The sequence below is a fragment of the Sciurus carolinensis genome, chromosome 13, assembly GCF_902686445.1.
Source record: "Sciurus carolinensis chromosome 13, mSciCar1.2, whole genome shotgun sequence".
NCBI lineage: Eukaryota > Metazoa > Chordata > Mammalia > Rodentia > Sciuridae > Sciurus > Sciurus carolinensis.
In genome coordinates, this window is record NC_062225.1 from 43,848,335 (window position 1) to 43,858,747 (window position 10,413).

Genomic DNA, 10,413 nt, shown 5'->3' on the forward strand with positions numbered 1-10,413 from the left:
TCTCTCCCTTGACTGGCTCTCCAGTCACAGTTGAATTGCTTTTTCCAAGGTCCAAAGACAGACACTAATTTGGGGGCAATTAGTTCAGGTGTTGTGTGGGGCCCAACTAACCTAAGCTTTCTCAGATATCAGACAAGTCAAGTTACCCAATTATTTCTGAGAATAATTACTGTGTTTTCATTCTAGTCCATTTCTACTCTTTGGCCCATTGTTTACCTCAGAGAGGAGCAAAGAATGAATTCAAGTTACAGTCTGACATTACAATGAGATTGCCAATAGAAATCAATGACTTGTCCCATGACAAGCTAGAGTTTATGAGGCAGCCTAACGGTGTCCTTATATCTTTGCCTACCTCATTGTACTGCCATTCAAGCGGATTATACAATTTTCCTGTTCTAAAGGGTGTAGTCAGGGCAAAAGGGAGTCTAATTGAGTTTAATATAGCTGGAAGTGGTAGTACAGAAGTCTTAAAAGGGAAAGAATATGACAAACAGAATGTTTTAATAAGAGTGGTCTGGGATGTCTGTTAAGGTTGATATTTATGTCCACATTTATTCACCTTAGAAAGGAGACACAGAGTGGTTGAGGCCAAAGAGCTTACCTTTTCACAGCAGGAGCCTAAATCCAGGTGGAATTGAAAGGGTTTTGCTCAGTATGGTGAAACATTATTTAACGCATTTTCTACTTATGAGTACTTCTGAAAATTTGGGTGAAGTGGTTTAAAATGCAACAAAACCAAACTGGAGACTGTGAAGTCACAAAAGACATATATAGTATGACTGCTCTATCATCCAATATGGTAGCTATGGGTCATGCGGGGCCATTGAGCTCTTGAAATGGGGCTGGTTTGAAGTCAGATGTGCTGTGAAATATGTCATTAATAATTTTATATGCCTTACATTTTGAAAAGATAGTGTTTGGATACATTTGGTTAAATAAAATATCAAAATAATTCCATCTGTTTCTTTTTATTTTTTAAATGTAGCTAATATGTAAAATTATATATGTGGCATGTTCTGTATTTTTAGTAGGCAATGGTGCTCTACTGTGGTACAAAAATGATATCATCTAGGAGTCAAATTTTAGTAATTTGGACTCCTTTATAAAAGTTGCCAACATGCATCCTGCTTGTTTGTGGGGGACGTGGATTTGCTACTGCCTTTGTGATGTGCATCTGCATATGCATCCATATTCACGCAAGTGTGAAGAATCCCATCACCTTTGGTATAAGAAGAATCAACCAATAAATCCAAAGTTGTTTTTTTGCCTTGTGATCAGGCTCTAAAATCAGGAGAGCTATGGTCCAGATAGAAATGTTTTCCTGTATCTTTTTGTTTAAACAAAAGCCCCCAACTCCAAAGAGCATGATATGGAATAAGCTACTGGAACAATTTATTCTTTTCTCTCTATGGATTAGAGAGGTGGTACTTGGAGCAGCTTGTTAAAGAGAAGAGCTTGGCCCTTGCCCTTGCTCTGTGTTTAATGATCCTCTCTTCATGTGCCACCTCTCTAATCTGCAGAGAGATAGGTACAAATTGTATCTATAATGTTATATTACTTAACAGTATAATGTATGATAAATCATAGAATTGCATCCCTACCTTGTAATTGGTGAGATGTGTTGCATGAGAGATCCCCTAATTCAATAGAGAGTGGTTGCTCTTATGCATAACTGCCTCTCTGGATCAAACCAATTCAGCCTGCAAGTGATGAGGAGAGAGTTAAAGCTTTTTTAATTATAAAAAGCAAAAATATGACTTAGAATGGATTTATAGACCCCTGGATTCAAGTGACTGTTTAATAATCCTCTATTTGAATAGAGCCTCTTTCCCCCCTGCTTTTCTGTGGGAGGCACGGTGGACTATCTGTGTGAAATGGGGGCCTAAGAGGACATGTATTGGGTGAATTTGCACTCTCCTATAATGGTGATCAATACTTTGGAGATGTTGCCCTTAGCCTCCTATGTTTATTGTCTTCCCATTCTTACTCCCAAGTGCATTTTATTCTCAACATTTTTTTTTCTCTTTTTGAAATTCATTCTATTTTCCCCTCCCTTTAGCCCACTCCCTGATACTTTAGAGTTCTTTTATAAGTGTTTCATTTTTCTTTTCTTATTTCCTTAAACTTCTGGGCTCATTTTACTTTTTTAGCATCCCCTATTATGGTGATCTCTTTCCCCAGCTTCTAACCTTCTCAAATATTATTGGCAAAACAAAGAGCATTTATGACTGCAGAAAGATGGCGTCTAATTCCCTGTATAGGCAGTGAGGTTTTAGTAGCAAGCCACCCTGGTGCAGAAGTGAGAGGGGATAGTGGCATCTAGATGGTGATTTAAACAGTGTCACCTGTGTTCCAGGCCACCTGAAAACCTCCCACCAACACTGTACATAGTGTGATCATTGACTCTTTGGAAGTTAGTAATGAAGACAACCAAAATACAATTTGACAGGCAAGTTTAATTAAGTCTGTTACAATTGTTATGACTTAACCAAATTAGACTGTTCCAGCTGGTTGGGGCAGAGACACAGCTAATCTTTCAGGAAGAGCTGAGGAAACTTGGGTGGAATAACTGGTACTAGGTTCGATGATGCCTGGAAGGAGAGTTGGTCTGGAGCTTGAGCCTCTCAGCATCCTGCCCTCTTTCCATTCCCTCACAGCCTGTCTCAGAAAGCTCTGTCAGAGCCAAATTCTATGATGCATTGTTTGGAACTGAAAAATAATCGGTAAAAGTTGTCATACACTCACCGCTTACAATTTACCATTTATCATTAAGCAAATGAGTGCAATTCAATGATTTGATTTTTCATTTTTAAAATTTCCAGCTGTATTTTTTTAAAGAAAGATAAAACAGATTGTGTGTTCTTATCTTAATTTGATCACTTCTCAATTCTGACTTTGTGAAAAGAGTAGAAGGGCAGCTTTTTGACACAAGTCATTGATTCTGTCCAAACAGACATAGGGAGCAGCACCAAAATTGCAGCCCAGCTTAGCCTACTTGAAAAAGCCATGGGCTTGGAGGAGGGGTTGCCTCCTGGTTCTTCATTACATCTGCATCGCCTTTCCTCTGTTCTACCCTTTCACGTCTTAATAAAGAGAAACAATTCATTTGGTAAATAATCTATAATACAATTTCCAGAGAGCACTCTGCCATTTCTCAACTGCCAGATATATTTTATTTTTATTCTGCGTGTAACCAAGAAAAACAAGGTTGCAAAATTATGCCAGCTTATGCTTTTCAGCTATGAGATGTCAATAGCCCTTGATTTTGTTGTTGTTGTCACTAATTTCTGCAAGTTCAAAAAAAAAATCATAAAAACAAATTGTCTTTAAGCATCCTAACATTATTCACAAGGTATTCTTATGAGAAGACTTTCAATATATTTTCCATAGTTTTTTTGAAAAAACTTTTAATCACTAATATTCAGGCCTTCAGAAAAGGCTGCTCAGACTGCTTTTTATTTCTTCTGAGATTCCCCCCCTTCTTTGTGTTTTCATGCTGACATTTTTACTATAAAGTCACATTTTCATCTAGGACAATGGCATCTTGTTTTTAAAGCAAACAAACACGAGACAATTTGTTTTGAAAATATGTGGGTTGATGACAAAGTCGTAAGAATTTCAGAGAAATGTCAGCGCCCGTGTGGGGAGAGCCAGTTCTCATGCAATTCTTATATGAAAATGAAATTTGGTGCCTTATGTACTGACAACCTCCACATGGTGCAGAAGTTTCTTTGTTTTCTGCAAGGTATTGTCTCCTTCTTTTCACTGTAAGCCCACTTGATGGTTTCCAAAGATCAATTCTACTTTGCCGTGAATGTGTCTCTTAACCTTTCCCTAGAAACTGAAACAGTATACAAGTGAGTCCCACAAAAGGGGGAACTCTAAGATGAACAGCAAGAAAGCAAAGGGTTATATTATAATTCACCTAGAAAAGAGCATTTTCACTAATCAGTACCCATATCATACATTTGTAAAAATGACTGCCTGACAGGTGAAAAATCTATTTTTTTTGACAGCGTACATTTAGTCTTAAATCAATCCAACACAATAGTTCCTTTTCTTGCTTTACACAAACTCTCTTTCACCTCTTGATAAACTGTACCCCTGTGAGCTGTTGAATGTTTCAGATTCCTACCCTTTCCTGTGTTGCAGCAATATTTTGAGGGCAATGCAGAGCAGATTCATTTGGCAGAATGTTTTTATATGCATATCAGCACAAAGCTAGGATCTAATAATTTTGTGGATTAAAGGCTCAGTCTGAAACTTTGTAATGTGCACCTGCATTGTGAATTGGACTCTTGACCTGAGGCCTCTCTGAGGTATTCTGTTTTAACCTGGTGCATAGAGCACAATGGCAGATTAAGTAATTTCCCCATAGTGGTATGTCTACTGGAGTTTCAAATAGCCAAGCATAGGTATTCAAAGTCTTGATATATTTGGATATTCCAGACTGTATTCCCTCTGTATATAAAAAAAAAGTTCCTGGCAGGGCAGCATGGTGCCCTCTGACCTCCTTATAGGAGTATAAATGGATGCCCTACTGAGCTGAGTGAATGCTAATTATTTTGTCGCTCCTGAATCCTTAAAAAATAAAAGAAAAGAAAGACAGAGAAGAAAAGATGGCCCATTTGCATGCTAAAAATATGCGGAAGATTGTAAGAAACAGAAGCTTAAGACATTCTGACACTCTCAGGTCTCAGGATACCATTGGGGATTTGATTTACTTTTCTCTTTTGCTTGGAGATATTCTTTGGCCTAGGAAATTTTGGCTCGAAAAATCTCTGAGGCTCACCTGAGACAGCATTAGTGAACATCAATACCCCAGGGCAGCCAGAGAAGTGCGCGCAAGGCCCAGAGCTGGGACTCTTACGGTGGCAGTGCCTTGAATTCAACTCTTCAACGGGAGACAAAGTTTTCATGGTCTTCTCAGTGCCAACACCTTTGTGAAGTAAAGGTCAGCTCTACATAATGAAACAAAGGGAGCGCCAGGTCAGGGAGAAGGGGAGCTGTTCAATCCAGGAGACCAACAAACTTCAGAGATTTGATTGAAAACCAAATGCTTCCCTGGGAATAAGCATCTAATTAGAATGGAAAATCTAAATGTGCTTATGACTTTTTTGCTCCTTTCCCTTAATGACAGGTCTACTCATTAAACACATTTTTAAAACGCAGAAATTATGGGCTGGATCAGAACACGATATGGGCCAGTCATTCTCTACTCCTATGAAGAAAAGAACTGTGGGCAATGTTGCCATTACACAGAGAGAAGACTTGGCAATACCGTGCTGACAGCGTACTAGGAAAAATAAACAGGGGAAGTGTGGCCTGAAAGACCACATCTCCAGGACAGTGGTCACTGTGTCCCAGCTCCAACGTCTGGGTCTCTCTAGTGGCCAGTTCATTAGAGTTGGTGGTGTCTGTGCAATCAAAGCAAGAAGAAATGTGCCTGTATGTTTTTGCACAGTTGTGTGTGCATGTGAGGTTTGTGTGTGTGTGTGTGTGTGTGTAGGGTGTTTGTGTTTGCATGGGATGTGTGTGAGAGTATGTGCAACATATATTAGTGTAAAGGGCCTCTGGTACATATAGATAAGTAGGTCCATGTAATGGGCATGCAGGGTGTGTGCGTAGGCCTTTTAAGAAAAAAAAATACTTAGTAAAATAGCAAATACCTTTCCTTCCCTCTGTCTCTCCTACAGTCCGACTCTGCTCTCAGTTACTCCAGTTTGTCACGGTGAAAAATAAGAAAAAGAAAAAGCTCATTCCTCTTAATATTTGTAAGATGAAAATAGTTGTTCCATTCATGTCTTTTGATGGTGGCATCATGAGGCAGAGCATACAGTGGCCTAGGAACCTGCTCCTGCACATTGAGCTGAGGAAAATGGGAGCATCTGTCAAGGGGATGTAAGTCAGGGTCACATTTAATAGTGCTCTACTCCCCTCCTTACTTCCTTCACTCTTCACCTGGCTTCCAGGTCTCGCCATCCCAGCAATTCTTTCTCCATGAAAGCGCTTTCCTCCTATTCTCATTTTCCTCTCAGAACTTCCTAACATGGTCTGTCTCCCCCCAATATGTCTGTCTCTAATTTACAACTCAGCTACCGAAACTTCAATATCCCAGAATCCTAGACTCCAGTCTTAGATGTATAGAAACTTAAGGCCAGACAGGGTCTTGAGGATGTTCTAAGTCACCTTCCTCATTTACAGATGAGCATATTTAGAAAATATTCCTAGGGGGTACCTGGCAGTGGGTCTGAGCATGCAAGCAATATCATAGTGTTGATAGGGACACTTCAATGTAAGTCCTGGCAATCTGTGTCATGGCAGCTACTGGGAACAGCACAAAAGGCATTTCCTTTAGGAGATTAAATGTGGTAATTTGCATTTGGAAAAGTGCTTTGTGAGCTGTAAAGTGGTAAATGCTTAAAGGGTAAGCTGTTTCTCTCTTTTCTTTTATAACTAATAATGTACTGGGTGAAAATTGTACCATGACTTTTAAGACTATAAAAAGTAGTGAAAACTGAAAATTCTAGGTGCATATTCCAAAGAGCTTCTATTGTGTCTCAAAGTTCTTTAGTAGTTAGTTTTTAGAAAGTTGCTTCCAACATTCAGCACTACAGGCAAGGAGGAATCATTATTCGTACAGTTACAGAGAGAGAAACCTGGACCAGGGATCTGCAGGCGCAGAGTTCATTCTGGCTTTGAGAGTCCACCATATGTATTCCTTGGTGACTGAAATGACTGTTAATGATTTAACCTTTATAAATAGAATCATCATTTTCCTTTAACCTAATGTGAATCTCCTTATCTGTTGACTATTATAGAGAACAGAAGCACTAAGCATCCAGTTGTCCCAACAAGAAATTGGGAGGCCTTTGTCACTCCTCTCTCCCTATTTATTCCTACTCCTTCATCAAGGTCCTTCTATCACCAGGGTCAGTCAATCTCATGTGTATGTCTCCCATTAGAGCACTTGTCACACATTACAGACAAAGTACTTCCACACTGTATCATGAGCTACTCAAAGTTAGGCAACAAGTGTATATAACTTGTATACCTTTAGGGTTCACTCCAGTGTTTCATATATAAAATTTTTTAAGCAAATGGATGTTGAATGAATGAAAACATAAATATTAATGTCTTATTTTGTGAGGTTGAGCAAGTCACTTATTTTATTTGGTCTCTGTTTACTTTATGACTGACATGAAAACATTGAATTAGATACTGAGAAGGTGAATTCCAGTTTCAAAGTTACATGAATGTGTAACGCTATGCTAATCGATAGCCAAGAAACGTGATAGAACTTTCAAAATAGCAATGGAATGGGAACATTGTTTTATCTGATGTGAGTTTCTTCACTGAGAAAGTTTATAATCCTCACTTGCATCTAGTTCATATCTTCTGTTGACTACCTTCCTAGAGGAGACAATGAATGAACACCACAAATGCCAGAGATCAAGAAGCATTCATACCCTTACAACGTTGGTTTTGTGAACTTAGTGGACATGTGAAAAGAAGTTGGAGCTTTCTTGGAAAGAGTTTGGGTTCTAAAAGAGAACAAATGGCTCAGAGGAAAATGCATTTTTTTTTTCAGGATAATGAAATAGTTGCTCACCTGTGGTAGCCTCAAGATGGGAGCTAGTCAGTCTTTCTCCAAGTTGAATCTTTGCAAGTCGAATCATCACTATTTACATAGTGGCTCAGTCTTAGGTCTTTAATTTTATTCCTAAGCTTGAATATGAGTTTTTGTGAGTCTACAGATCATTCATGTGAAAAAAACCATTGAGATAAGATGGATGGTAAAGAGAAGCAGTAGATATTTGAATATAAAATATGCAGAGAAGAAATTTTTGAACTTCTTATTCTTAGATTTTGGATGATCCCAAAGGTGAGAAATGCACATAATCTATTGTCAGAGAGAGCCAGTTTTGGGGAGACATAATGCAAATCAACAGGCATAGACACCAGGTTTCCTCCCCAGAGAAACTGAGAAAAGGTCAAAGCTTTATACTGGGAGAATGATCCAATTAAATACCAATATGAAGCCAGCACACCATGTGCCCCCCAAACAAAGCTAGCCATGCATTCTTATCAGTATCTCTTTGAAGACCCCCTCAAGCTTGACCCTGTATCATTGTCTTTGCTCTTTCCGATTCAGAAATATAACCAACTTTCCAAGGTTTTTGTCCTTGATTCGTCATTTTTTACCCTTTTCTGCTTTGTCGTGATTATGTTTTAACATATCTGCTCTGTGGTATTTTGGTATGGGAATTAGAAACTCTACACCAAGAATAATTTTCCAATTTATTGCCTTTCTGGACAAGAATTTATTCCTTAGACTTCCTGCCAATCTGCCGTCGTTAGTAAATAGTATTATACTGGTTCGAAGAGCTAGGTACTTTTAGATGGGGACAGAAAATCATGAAAGATGAATGATTTTGATCTGAAACTGAAATTCAGACAAAGGATGAATGGTAGGTATTATCTGAGCAAACAGTACACCAACATGGCCGTACGTTCAGCAGAAGCACCAGCTTACAGCGAACAGGAGACAACTTAAGGAACAAAATAAAACTAGGCCTACCTCTGCTTATTCAAATACCACCCACAACTTTCTGGGAGAAGAACATATGCAGAGCATATTTGAAAACATTATAAGGCATGCATAAAGTACAATATTAGTCAATTTTATATGCTCAGTCGCATGAAATCTGTGTGTTTAAAAAATATAATAATTTGCATTTCATGGCTTTTGATAACCTCAGGAGTGCACTTGAAATTCAGCACATGCCCACAGCACCTCCCAGCTCACCCCATTTTTAACTGAAGACCAATGGTTTCTATTAAGGGATCAGGCAGGGCCTCTGACAAGCCAGTCAATAACTATGTGAGGTTACTTCATTAATGCTATAATGGCTGATAGAGTGAGAGGCAAAAAACAGGTTCCTGACAGCAGCAAATGAAAATGATAGAGATTCCTGAAGCAATGCGCCTTTCCTTTGTCATTGTCTTTTGCTTCGCTTATTCAAAATGTGGCATTTATGTATTCAGTCTTGATGAATGTTGCAGGCTTTAAGTACTTTTTCCATCTCTAATGCAGTGCCGATTGCACATTGTTCTCTCTTTCTCTCTCTCTCTCTCCCCCTCTCCCTCTCTCTCTCTCTCTTTTTCCCTATAACCTCTGCTGTCAAGGCATTGCAGGCTGAAGGGTTGCAGGCACTGGCTAAATAGCTTTTGTGCTGAAGGTGATGGGACAATGCATCATAAGTGCTGGCTCGGTCATAGAGCAGAGTGGGTGGTGGGAGCTGGACCCTGTGGCTAAAGAGGTGCAGGTCTCCCTGGCCCTGCCACACTCTTGTCTTTAGACACCAGGCAGAAACCTTTCAGAAAAGCATAGACATCTCTGCGGAGCTCACACAGGATGCCATTTGGAGAGGAAAGCTCTCTGCAGGTGAATCAGGAAGATGAGTGTCATGGAAAGGGCATTCCAGTTAACCATGTTCAGGACTATACAGGTCTGGCTAGGGTGTTGTTAGAGGCAGAAGTTCTTCCCAGTTTCTAAGTACCTTGATAGGCCTAGACTGCACTCTGGTCCTTGAGGGGGTCATGCACTTTATTTCAATGACAAGAGGGAATACAGACTGGCAGGTCCCTGGCATCAGGCGAAGGAAGCCTGAGCAAAGTCATACTGAGAACTGTGGGCATTTCCTGGAGCTGCTGCTGGAAGCCTTCTCGGACAAGGGCTATAGAGAGGCAAAGGATAGACACGTAAGGGAGCAAGAGTTGAGAGTTTCTTGGTGTGCATTCCAACTCCTTATGGGGCCAGATTTTCAACTTCTCTTGCCCCCTTGTGGTGTGAGAGCTGTGAGCCATTTTGAAGGGTGAAAATATGATAAATCAACTGATATATACTTGTATTTTTACTTCAATGGCCTTCACCAGGGAATCCATCTGCTTTGTGGGGTGCTTGTCTTAAAGTGACAAAATATCAGAACCACATTGGCATGGTCGGAGACAAGCCAGGCAGAATTGCAAAATGTGATGGCCCAATTCTCTATGGCTTCCCCTAACACAACTTGGGTGGTGGAAGGTAGCCTCAAATTGCCACCATGTGTCTTAAGTACTCACTCAAATCCTTTGTGAAAGAGTTTGTACCCAAACATAAAGAAGCAAAACCCAGCTACCCCTCAATTAGATGCATGATTATAGTCTGGATGTACAGGTGACTTACCTGGCTAGAAGCACCTTAGCAGAAAGGATTGACCTTTATGTTTCTGTGACTCCATCAGATTCCATCTTCGTTAGCTGCAGAGGATCAGGCAGGAATTGCCCATTTGAAGATCAAGCTGGCCTGACCTGCATGGTATTTTAGTGTGGGCAGATTCGGTTACTTTGATAATTGCAAAATTCTGTTTT